The sequence below is a fragment of the Anabrus simplex genome, chromosome 9 (genome assembly GCF_040414725.1).
Source record: "Anabrus simplex isolate iqAnaSimp1 chromosome 9, ASM4041472v1, whole genome shotgun sequence".
Taxonomy (NCBI): domain Eukaryota; kingdom Metazoa; phylum Arthropoda; class Insecta; order Orthoptera; family Tettigoniidae; genus Anabrus; species Anabrus simplex.
This window is the reverse complement of record NC_090273.1, coordinates 145698867-145712575: the sequence shown is the minus strand read 5'-3', so window position 1 is coordinate 145712575 and position 13709 is coordinate 145698867.

The following is a 13709-nucleotide window of genomic DNA, read 5'->3' as shown; positions in this document are numbered from 1 at the left end:
GTATAATATTTCCATGCACTCAGGGATCTGGATGTGAATTCAGTTCAACTCCAGCAATTCGAACCACTTCCCTTTTTTTTCTATTTCCTTTCTTTCCTTTCCTTCATTTCCGTTCTCATTCATGAAACAACGATTTTTACCTGAAAGAAAAGGCATGTTAGAAAATTGGGAATTCATTAGGGACAAGGTTAATATACACCACTACAGATACGTAAGATATGGAAATATACGAGGTTTACTGGCTTCTTTGATGGTATGCCTTTACCATCGAGACGTGAGCCTTGCTCACCCTCTTACTTACTACGTCTTCCAGTTCTACTGTCACAGGTCCCAGGAATCTGGTTACCTTTTTAGGCTGAGACCACTTATAACATAATTTGGCCGTGACTTGATTTGCCGCTGAGCTCAATGGAAAAACGTTCACTACGACCAAGTCTCCAACTTCCAGCTTTACTCTCTTTCTGTTTCGATTGTACGTCTTGGCCACACGGTCTCGAGCCTTTGTTAACTGAGTCACTGCTTCCTTCCATTTGGCCTCTACGTCCATCGTCCTGGACGGTTTGGACAGATACCCAATATTCCACTTCAATTGCAGTGGGTCGACGAGATCTCTACCTAGAAATAGAGCAGCCGGGGCTTGCCGGTGCGACTCATGTACACTGCTGTTGAATGCTAAAACAAAAAAAATCAAGATTACAGTCCCAGTTGCGCTGGTCAGCGCTGTGAAAGGCCGTCAAACAAGCTTTGAGATTTCGATGGAACCTTTCAACGTGCGAGGGTTTGGGATAATGAGGGCTCAAAAACACATGCTTGATTACGACAGTTAAAGGTGGACGCATTGTCGGTCACTATCGTTTTAGGGGGTCCGTAAATTCCAAAAATGTGCCGGGATAGGAAGTGCACAACGTTGTTCGAATTTATCCCGCGCACGGGAAATAGCCAAACAAATTTTGAAAATGCGTCAACGACGGACAAGATCCCAACGTTGCCACTCTTGGACTTGGTGAGGGGGCCAAAATAGTCAATAAATAACCTTTCCCCGGGACATGTCGCTATGTCAGCAGAATGGGGTCCAACGAGAGAAGACTGCGCGGGTTTAGACCTCTGGCAAACATCGCAACTTCTTACATACTCCAAAACATCTCTTTTCAAGTTAGGCCAGAAGTAGTCGCGAGAGATTCGATTTCAAGTCTTATATTGACCTAAATGAGCGCCCAGATAGGAGTCGTGATAAAACTGAAGTAGCATGGGCCTCAATTTCAAGGGTACGTAAATTCTGTCACTACCATTTTTCCGACTTCGACGGGACAACAATCCTCTCTTAACACTATACGGCTCGTCTTCAAGAGAGCCATCCGCGATTCGTTTCAACAACTCACGACACTCGGAGTCGTCCTTCTGGTGTTCGGAGATATCCGTGAAGGACCATGCGAAATTTTGCAAAATACTAATGGTGTTACCTTCTTCGGTTGGGACACGCTCTTCCTCAAGTTCGACCTCACTCTCCTTCACTCCCTCGAACATGCGCGACAGGCAGTCGGCTACAACATTGTCCTTTCCACGGACATGTACGACAGTAAATTTGAACGCAGATAATCGGAGAATCCATCTGGGGGTTCGACCAAGTCTTTTCACATTAGCGCTCATACACGAGAGAGCTTGATTGTCCGTGTGGATGTAAAAATGGCGGGGCTCAAGATACGAGCGAAACTTTTCGACACCCAAAACTACTGCTAGGCATTCTTTTTCTTAAATGGAATACCTCAGTTCAGCTCCATGTAGTAGTTTACTGAAGTACGCGACGGGGACTAGCTTACCCTGCTCATCGGCTTGATTGAGCACCGCGGACACAGCGAGCTCGCTGGAGTCGCATTGCAAGATGAAATCGCGGGAAAAATCCGGACTATGCAATACAGGGGCTTCACAGAGTGCCTGTTTCAATTGTTCAAAGGCCTGGGTTTGATCATGGCTCCAGACAAAGCGACAACCTTTTCTTTTTAGCAGGTTTAAAGGGGCCGAAATCTGAGAGAAATTTATGATGAACCGGCTGTAAAATCCTACCATACCAAGAAATCTTCGCACACCGCGAAGTTTTTGGGCGAGGGAAAATCTTTGATGCATTTAACCCGATCAGGGTTTACAGCGATGCCAGAGTCAGATACAACGTGGCCTAGAAAATTTAGCCGTTTGGTACAAAGAGAGACCTTCTTTGGGTTGATCGTGAAGCCGTGCTTGCGCAACCGACTGAGAACTTCGCAAAGATGGGCCAGGTGCTCGTCAAAGCTGGGCGAAAAGATCAGAAGATCGTCCAAAAAATTAAATACACAGGAAAATTTGAGGTCACCGAAAATTGAGTCCATCACGCGGCTAAGCGCTTGTCCTCCCACAGAAATGCCCATCGGTACTTTATTGAATTCGAACAATCCAAACGGAGTGGCGAAGGCAGTACAGGGGCGACTTTTAAGGTCCAAGGGGATCTGATAATATGCGGAATTGAAGTCAAATACAGTGAAGTACTTGGCGCCATGAAAATGCTAGAAGGCACTTTCAATGGTGGGTAATGGGAAGCTGTCGAAGACAATGTTCTTGTTGACCTTTCTGTAGTCTATCACGAATCTCAGTTTGCCGTCCTTTTTAGGAATTAGGAAGGCGGGACTACTAAAAGGGGACTTGGAGTGACTGATGACCTTCTTATCTAGCAGGTCGTTGACATATTCCCTCATAGCGGACAACTTCGGGGGCGAACAACTGAACGGAGGGGACCTCACAGGAGTGTCATCTTTGAGTTCGATGCCGTATGAGAAATTCTTAGCACACCCAAGCTTATCGGTCAAGACGTCAGAATACTCCTCTAACAGGCAGTTCAACATGAGATTTTGGTTTTTGCTGAGCTCACATGAGGCATTGATAAGAAGAGGTTCCGTCAGGGCGGACACAGTGGGACGCTGAAATGGTGTCTCAAAGGGGTAACTGACATCAGATTTAAAGCGAAAGGCAAAGGATCGATTAATGAAATCGAGGGACAAGCCGGTAGCCAACATAAAATCGGTGCCTAGTATGATCGGCGCGGACAGGTTGGGCACAACATGAAACGTCCAATCCCACGACAAACCATGTATCTTGATATGGCACTTGGTTCTACCAACGGGACACACCTCACGACCATCGACAGACACGTACTTTCTCGGGTTCTCACTTTCAGGAAGATACTCTAATTTCATAGAAAGCACTAGGGATTTGTCTACAAGAGAAATACACGAGCCGGTATCCAACAAGCCATACAGTACACGAGACCCAATATAAACTTTGGCCCATGGGGTAGATGACGGAAGGCCCCAGATACTTTTATTGAGACCGACCTTATGCGCCAACGGTGGGCCATCACGCCGGCGCGCCTCTAGTTTCCCTGCTGAGGGTTACAACGAGGACATACGCGCGCCGTGACACCAACAAGACCACACTGAGAACACTTTGCAGGGGGCCTGGACCAACAGTTCTTCGAGACGTGACCTGATTTACCACAATTCCAGCACGACTTGACTCTACCACCCTTTTCAGGAGCCGTGTTGTATGGTTGGGTTGCATTGACATAAAGCGGGGGTGGAGTTTGAGGGCTGGGCCTGCGTTCGGGGCTACGGACGAGACGAGACGGAGGAGGGGAGGTACCAAAACTAACAGATTTGATGGGCGTACGACAAGCGACGTCAGGAAAAGAGCACTCGGATGGAATGGGAGGCGGACGGTATTGTTTGTTTTGGCTAACTACGCCCTCGAATTCGCGACCCAGGTTGATGATGTCGTCGACGCTCTGAACTAGAGACCGTTTAATGTGTAGCTTGTAATCGGGGGCAAGATTTCTATAGAATTGGTCGAAAATCTCGTCTTCGGGCACCTTAACATTCATGCGGTTAAATAACGTCAAAATCCCAGTGGCATAGTCGTCGATGCTTTCACCTACTCCTTGCGTTCTACGGAAGATTTCCTGCTTCAGACAGTAGTCCATATCAGATACCCCGAATCGCTCCTTTATGCGGCTGGCGAATTCACTCCACGTTATGATACTCCCTTTAATAAGCCTATACCATTTAGAGCCGGCCCTCCTAGCATTCCCGGGATGACGGGCACAAACAAATCGAGAGGTAACGAGCTACACTCAGCTATGTCCTAAACTCGCTCCAAAAATTCAATTACACTGGAGGTTTTCCCTTCACCAGAGAAATTTAACCTCCATTTTCTCACAATTTCAAACACGGGGTTCACTTCGGCATGACGGTCGGAACTGGGCCTAGCAGAAGGGGAAGTTAATCGCTTACGATTTTCGTCAGGAATACGATTACGAACGGTAATGACATTGTTATCGTCAGGGCATGAATTACAGCGGTTGCTTCCCGCGGACGAAGCATGGAGTTCATTAATCCCTTGCTCCATTTCGCTTTCCGGGTTAGGCATGTCGCTAGTAACACTAGCGTTACGATTATTTATTTCTACAGTCTTCTGATTATCTATATCGCAACCCAAGTTTCAAAGGTTTGAACACGAGACACATACACAATATAACAACAATGGATTTGAATTCAACAATGCACATAAATTATAGATCACACTTAAAATTAGGGCCAGAGACTAACTGAATCGTGAGATTAAATTAAAGCTACCAGAACTGACTTCGAATGGGTTTCCAGCTCTACCTCGTCCGATTTCCTTTCAGAGGAGGTATCCCAGAAGAGCACGCTTCTGCTACCATTTACTGAGCCACACCCTCCCCATCTATCACTACATAAATCAGTGATCCAAGCAATACCTTAGTGAAATATTCATGGGGAACAATATTTGAGGCCCGGATCGTGCCGACTGGGCAAGGCGCAGACATAACCTTGAGCTGAAACCCCCCTTGTAATCAGGTAACAAGGGCAAGACTACATCTATTTGAAATAAAAGAAGACATTGTTTAAACCAGGGGACTTATTAAATAAATATGAGAGAGAAAAATTTAAACCAAGAAAAGAAAATCACACAAAATAAATAGGGAAATTAGTCGTAATACCCATGGACATACCTTGTTCTTTTTCACATAGTTGAAACATGGTGTGAATTCGAGCTAATACTCTTCAAAAGATATTGATACGTAATTTAAAATGCTCACTGCTTCTCAACACATCACTCTTACATTACCAGCAGCTTACTTTCCATCGTTAACAATTCAACCAGGTCGCCCGTTTTACCAGGATACACATATCCAAGGCACTGCACCACATATTACATCAGGCAACTAACAATGAGAAACGTTAGCACAACAATAAGCCGTGCCGGAGAACAAAAGGCAGATAAGAATAACGACAGATGAGACTGAGCACAGCCTCCATGGACCAATCAAAGCCAAGACAGATCCAAAGAATACAATAGGTGCGCCCATGCGCAAATATGAAACCAACATGGCGGGTATCAAGCTGAGCATCAGCCATGAATAATAAATAAATATAGCTCTGCGCTGAAAACCAAACAAGGCGCAGAATTTGAAAGACAAATACAACAGGTCGATCGACATATCGCCCTTTTTCTCACCCACACATCCGAACTCACATGCATACCACATTCACGCACACACAATGAGGGTATCGGGAAAATAAAACACGAACGGCCGTTCAGATTTCGTAGTCAAATACAAACCATAAATTATGACTCCACGGTCATTATCAGCGGGTCTCACGTACTCAAATGTTTGCGTGCGGCGTGTAATTACACATAAGGTCAGAATTGAACATTACTTTATTCACATCACTGGCATGTTGCGCCTTGTACGACCTGGATTGGCATCTCCTGCGGTCGAGACAAGGGGCACATCATGAGGATCACGCAGTATTAAAGCACGCAGTGCACCAAATCATAACCACAGAGACCCTTTTTCAATTATAACTACAAGACCACAAACACATTCATTCAAAGCACATCGTACGACGGAGCGGAAAGATGTATGCCATCGACCGTAACACACGGGAATAACTCGTCACCAAATTTAAATATAAACCAAATATCACATACCTGTGATTACCAATGGTAAAATTGAATAGCAGTTAGCGTGAAAGGTCCAGGCTTGAACACACTGAATGAATATTTAGAGCATAAACAGGCCACATCAAACATAGCGGCAGCCATTTTTAGTATCCGCCACACATAGAACAGCAGAACTCCACAGAGTAAACATAATCGCTCAGCAAAACGAACGACCTCACAGATAAAAACATAGCGTGTGCTGCTCCCTACTGGACGTCATTAGACTGACAGATGTAAACATTGAAAGACAAAACTGAATGAAGCCATTTACATAATTAAATGTCAAATCGTGGAACATGCGATAAGCATGGTTCAACTCTTCAACTGTGTCCTTGAAAAGGTTGTGAGAGAATGGCGCAGAGAACTGACTAACTTTGGTATCCAGACTGGGATATACCTGGGTCATAGGAAGGAAGGGCTGGATGAAGATTGCCTGGCCTTTGCTGACGACATGGCACTGATTGCCGATTCGCTGGATACAGCAATAATAATATAGATCAATTGACTCAGAAGACAGGCAACCAAAGTGGGTCTTCAAGTGTCTTTGTAGAAAACAGAGTTCTTCACCAACATCAAAGAACATAGCAGAGAAATACTACTATAGGTCATTCCACGTTAAGAAAGCAGTATTGCTCTTATAGACGTACAAGGCGTGAACACACCCCCTCTGAGACACCCATAATTCCTCGTGATTAAGGGATATTATACTGTGCTTTGTAATGTATTATGAAGGACAAATAAAAATGATGAAGCATTTTGGCCCGTTTGTTATTAAAATAACTACATAACATTTTCTTTTTCATAAATATATTCGTAGGGAGGAAACACAATGACAAGAACAGCCATCGCTTCGTTGCCTTCCTTCATTTTCTTTCTTCTGTGTTGTTCTAGTACAAGCCTCGTGTACTCCCTCATTCCGTTAACCGCCGGCAGCTAACTCCTGTAGTGAAGTCATCTACAGTGTTCATTTGTTGCGTGTATCTTTTTAGGCTTTAAATCAGTGCGTGTCCTGTGTTGAGTGAGAGTTGGTTATATACTGCACAGTATTTGTGTGTGTTCTATTATTGTCGTACTGTAAGAAGTTGTTACTGAAGATTTTGGTGTTGCGGTGTGCAGCGATACGTCACGGCATAACTTGTACTGAAAAAAAAATTGCCGTGTGTTATTTGTGCTTGGTTTTTGTTATTTAGCTATTCTTTCTTAAACGCATTTTAATTTTACTACTTTTTCACGACCGCATTTAATTTTTACTATTGTTTTCGTAAGCGATACGACAACACCGTAGTACCCCGCGTATTAAATGCAATTAAATGCATCCCTCAACCATCGAGCCCATAAAAATATTATTTTTCTCTTTTCTCCCCCAGTTTGCCTTACACTCAATGCTGAGGTTTTTATGTGCCGTGGTTTACCTCTGATTATGTACAAACCAAAAATAGCTCCTGTAAACCCCCCGCCTCTTTAGTTCATAAAAATAATTTGCAGCTTAGTTTTTTCCGCTTTTTATCTTGAACTTAAATATTGAATTTCACAAATAATTTATGTGCCGCCGGTGTTGAGCAGAGCCGTACGATATGGCAACCCTGTTGTCATAAGAGCAATACAGTTTTCTTAACATAGAATGAGCTATAGAACGGGGAAAAATCAAGAGGACTGATCTTGGCGAATAGATTGAACCAAGATTATCAGAAAAAGCATCATTATCCACGAGAGTCAACAAGTTGGAATTGGCCTATCGACTGATAAAGAACACTTATAACAAAAAATACCTATCATGCAATCTGAAACTGAAGCACTACACGTCAGTCTTACGACCAGAAACTCTGTATGCCATGGGGTGTCTTTCATTGAACATAAGAGGTCTGATGGAGAAACCGTCAGAGAGAGGAGAATTCTGAGGAAGATCTTAGGTCCGGTAAAGGAAGATGAAGACGGCACAATTCTGAGCTCTTCGAACACATAGAGAGGCTCTTTGATTGTGCTAGGAAAAGGAGAGTAGCCTTCTATGGCAATATGGTAAGACTGCCTTCCAAAAGACTGACCAATCGCTTGTCCGACTCGTTGGCTGCACGGTCAGCGTACTGGCCTTCTGTTCAGAGGGTCCCGGGTTCGATTCCCGGCCGGGTCGGGGATTTTAACCTTAATTGGTTAATTCCAACGGCACGGGGGCTGGGTGTATGTGTTGTCTTCATCATCATTTCATCCTCATCACGACGCGCAGGTCGCCTACGGGAGTCAAATGGAAAGACCTGCACCTGGCGAGCCGAACCCGTCCTGGGATATCCCGGCCCCAAAAACCATACGACATTTCATTTACCAATCGCTTGTTTATCTTCTGGCAGAACAAGAAGATACGTACCACTTGGCTGACAGAAACTGAGAAGGACGTCAAAGAACTGGGAATATCAGATCTTCAAGACAGACGGTCAGCACGACGTACCCTTGAAAGAAGTCCATGGATTTTAGGAAAACCCCGGAAGAAAGGTACCCCCTGGACTGATGAAAGAAAGGAGTTACACCGACAGAACATGCGCCAATACTGGACAAAGATCAAAGCCCAAAAGTTGAACAAGCGTGGTCCAAAGTAGGCCATTCGAACTAATAATAATAATAATAATAATAATAATAATATTTTATCACAATAATCGTAACGCCACAACTAAAAAGTGAATGTAGATGCATGGAGTTCAGAGGACCCCGGGTTCAAATCCCAGTCGGGGAGGGGATTTAATCTTGAATGGTTAATTCCCTTGGCTCGGGGACTAAATATCTGTGCTGACTCCAACATCCCTGCAACTCGCACACAACACTTTTCTCCAAAATAATAACACGCAGTTTCCCATACACAACAGATGCCGTCCACCCTTGTCGGCCTTACATAGGCTGCACCACGCTATTAATAGCCACACACGAAAGTACTATTGACTGTTGATTAAAGTGTGTATTTCTATAGCATATTTTATTTAATTACAATAATTTGTTTCCCTTTATAAAATTAAACTGATAAAATTAATTACAATTACAGTTTGTGGTAGTAGCAGGACAGTTTAATGAAAAACCCCGACTGGCCGCGAGACTCGCGTGTCAGTGTGCATGTTTTTCTCAAATGAACTTGTAGTGACTGCCCGTGAGCTGTTCCAATGGGCGATGGTTGCCCTACTCGAGCTGAATCTACCATACATAATTTATCAAAAACTACAGAGGGAAGTTATACAGGACAGGTGACATATTGTATATATAAAACTAGCTGATGTACCCGTGCTTCGCTACGGGATTCACAGAAAGACGGACTTTGTGGTTTTCCTAACTGAAGTCTACATAGGTCATTACAAAAACGTCAGTAGGAATGTAGCTCTCAAAAGCAATGTTATCATATAAAATACTCGATCAAATGAAAAACCGCACATTTTCTCACTTTTAACGAACAGTACTAACAGTCAAAAGTTCCAGAGCTGGAATGACCAGGCCGCAGACTGCCGTGAACACTCCTCTGCCATTATTCCGCCAAATATGCACACTGACCATTCCAATCAGTGCCTCAGAGTAAGGACTGAATAGCTCGAATACTATAATGAACCAGTGTGTTACGTACCAGTAGTATCAGAAAATTTATGAACCAGAGGAATGGCATGTAAAGATGAAAGTTATCTAACTCCGCAGCGACTTCCCGCCAATATTCAGGCAGGCTCGGTACGACCGGGCGAGTTGGCCGTGTGGTTAGGAGCGCGCAGCTGTGAGCTTGTATCCGGAAGATAGTGAATTCGAACCTCACTGTCGGCAGCTCTGCAGATGGTACTCCGTGGTTTCCCATTTTCACACCAGGCAAATACTGGGTCTGTACCTTAATTAAGACCAAGGTCGCTTCCTTCACACTCCTAGCCGTTTCCTATCCCATGGTCACCATAAGACCTATCTGTGTCGGTGCGACGTAAAGCAAGTTTAAAAAAATACTCGGTGCGCAGCAGTAATCCTATCGGCAACAGAAGACACAAAGCATATCACAACAAACAATGGTCAATGTAATGTTATTGTTGATCAATTTTATGAGCTTTCTATATTGTAGGCCTTCACATTTAGTTTTCTTTCGACTCTGTGATCCTAGGGCGTCTTATAAAATTATTTATAGCGTAGACTCTAGTTCCTTATTCTCCGAATTTACATACCGATTTTCATTACTGTAAGTCCTGTTTACCCATTTTCTCGTGACTCGGCGCTGATATGGACTTAGTAAAAAAAATCCAAATTCATGAATATATCTGATCATAGCCGGTACGGTAACAATGTATAAGAAATGAATGATCGGAAATTTAATACTATAATGCCGATTTTCATAAAATTCTCTTCAGTCGTTTTCTCGTGATGCGTAGACAGACAGACAGACAGACAGACAGACAGACAGACAGACAGACAGACAGACAGACAGACAGACAGACAGACAGACAGACAGACAGACAGACAGACATTACGGAAAATTAAAAAGTGCAATTCCTTGTTTCTGTGAACACGATTGATGCAGAAATACGATCTTGTTTTTAATTCTGAGCAATGTACAGACAAAACTTATTATATATATATATGTTAGGGTGTCCCTTAAAAGGGCAATTTTTTTTTCATTTATTGAAACGCATACCCCATTATTGTGTTTATTAGTCTATTAGTTACCCATGTACAGAATTTCAACTTCCTACATTAATTTTAACCCGTGCCGACGGGGCCAAAAAGTTTTAGAAAATAGCTGCTTAAAGGGTCTCTTAAATGTAGTTGTAGGTGGTCACTCAAAACAATTATTTTACAGAAATATAAATGAAAACAGAAATTTATATAATGCTCTTCCTGTAAGTAACAAAAAAGATACAATTTTTATAGTAATTCATTTGGATATTTCCTCTTCAAAGTCCCTTTTTTTACAGTCTGGCTAAATTTTTCTATGTTCTTGCACACAATGTAATAAGAACTGCTTCTGTTCTTCATCTGCGGTAATCAAACCATGAAAGTCTGTCATTAGTTTAACATCTCTTTCAGCTGTGTCATTAACTGCTTTTAAGGTAGAAACCTTCTTTTTAGCTTCCACAAACGCCACGTTGTCTTTCGATGAGGATACCATTTCTTGAAGGAAACCACTGTCAAGTTTCAGTCGTGAAAATAAATCTTTACTCTTGACAGAAACAAAATCACTCAAAGATTTCCCTGAAACAAGATAAAAATTTCTTGTAGTGCCTATACATAAAACAATTAAGTTATAAATTAAATACCAGATTAAACAGTACTAGTCTACTACGTACCATATAGAGAGACAGACATCTCTTCTTTCGATGGAACATATCTCTTTCCGGAATCACCAAGGCTTTCTTTTTGTAAGTTTTCTACAATGTTTCCTTTAGTCTGCTCATCAACTTCATTATCTAAAATTGAAAGGATGGCTATTTCCTCTGACATGTACCACAAGTGTTGAATGAACTTGTTTAAAGACGCATTGGAAATCAACTTGTCAACTTTCTCGTAATCTTTTAAGGTCTTTAAAAAAACAAAAATCTTGATTCGGCGCTTTTATCGCCAAACTACATCCAAGCCAGGGCTTCACGTAAACTGCCACAAGGAATAAACAAACATCTTGTAAAGCTTGTTTGTCCTTAGCGATAATTTTAAACTGAAACTTCAGTAAACACATTTTTTAAGGAGTAAATAGCTCTTGCCTTCCATCGTGCTTGATGCATTGCACCAGGAGGTCTGATTTTTATTTTATTTTTAATGTCTCCACCTAGAAAAACAATAGCGAGCTCATTGAGCTCGCGATAATCATCTCGTACAGTCAATTTTGCCAGCTCATTGTAAAAAAACGTCACCAATTCAATAATATTTGCCTCACAGAGATGTTGTTGGACAAAATCAGTGCACGGTTCGATGGCACTAGGATTAATATTCTTCCAGTTGTCTCTAAACGTTTTGAACAGCGGAATATCAGGACTGCTAGTGATTTGTTGGATCTTTGATTCAAACACACTTTTGAGCACCAGTTCATAAATATGATGGCGGCAAGGAAAGAGTAACAACTCTCTTTCTGGTTATTGCTCTAAAAGCACACAAGCTCCGTTCAAGCGTCCTGTTTTACATGCTGTTGTAGCACAGCACATTATTTGTACCTTATCATCCAGGTTCCAGTCATGAAGGGCATGTGACACTGATTTCGCTTGCTCTTTACCGGAAGAGTTGTCTAACTTCGGCATAGCAAGGTTGTTCTTCCTCGTCATATGAAATAATAACTGGTAGGCGTTCTTCTTTAGAACTTGTTACGTCCAGAGCAGGTAACAATTTTCCATTCCAATGAACAGTAACTACTTGGGGCACGTTATTTTGAAAATCGGATTTAATGAATCTCGCTCTATCTTTTCTCATTTGTGTTCGAATGCGATGAATAGAAGATTTGTTGATCGGGTAATTGTCAGAACTAAGACCAAGTGCTTCTACTACAGACTGAATTATATGAACAGAATACCTGATGCTTAGTTGACATCTGTCTAAAGTTGCAACTAATTTAGATGTGATAAAATCTTTTCTTCCTCTTCTTGTCGACGTAACTAAAGAACTTACAGATTGAGGTGTGGATGGCAGAGATTCTTCCAGGCTTTCTTCAGAGCTTGTGGATTGTTCTTCTACGTCTTCATGTGTATCGGAAGTTGCAGATTCCAATGAGCTCGTGGAAGGCATTTGCTTTAGTCTCCTTTTATCTTCTGCGAGTTTTCTCAGCCTGGCCCTTTCTTAATATCAGCCAACTTTCTGTCAACACCCGATTTTTATTCTTTCAAGAGCATCAGCATGTGCGATATCGAATAAATTATCTAATTCAAGTTGAAAGTTCTCTTCGCGGCGCCTATGTAAATCCTGAATCTTCTTGCTATTTTTTTGCAGTTCTCGCCAGAACTAACTTCTTAACACAATTAGGCACAGCCCTGGTAGGTATTCTAGCCTTTTCCCAGAATATATTGCACTCTCAAATGACAAGATTTGCGCTTTCACTAACAGTCAACTTAACCTCACGTATGTTGAAAAATAGAACTGCGAGAACTTGACGATTAGATGGTAATTTTGCACCTGGTATTTGGTGATTTACTTCACCAACCAAGAAAATGCTTTTTTAATTGCTCCTTAGTTCCACTGACATCTTCGAAATATAAAACAATCCGTGCTAGCTACCCGATAAGCGAAAACTAAGTGACAATAACAATAAGAGCGCGCCACTCTTGTGACGCAACTTGTATGGACATGTTTGCGCGCGCGGGTTGCACTGTTCCAAATAAGGAAAAAAATTGTTTTCGGGTGTTTTAGGCCCAAATTAATAAAACAATAACCTATGCATTTCAAAATTAAAACTTTGTAAAATAAGGGACACCCTAATATATGTAGTATATATATATATATAATACAGGGTGGCCCACTTAAACCTTTCACCGGAGATATATCTGGAACAACAAGAGATATTGAAAAATGACATTCACGGGCATGAAAGCAGGGAAGGGGCCAATTAAAGTAAATATAAGCCAGTCTAAAATGTAGAAAAATAGCACTTTCAACATCAACTTACGTTTTTTTAATTGGACACTCTGTATTATTTCGTAAGCAATCGTTAATATGAAAAATAACATAAGTAATGACGTTTGTTT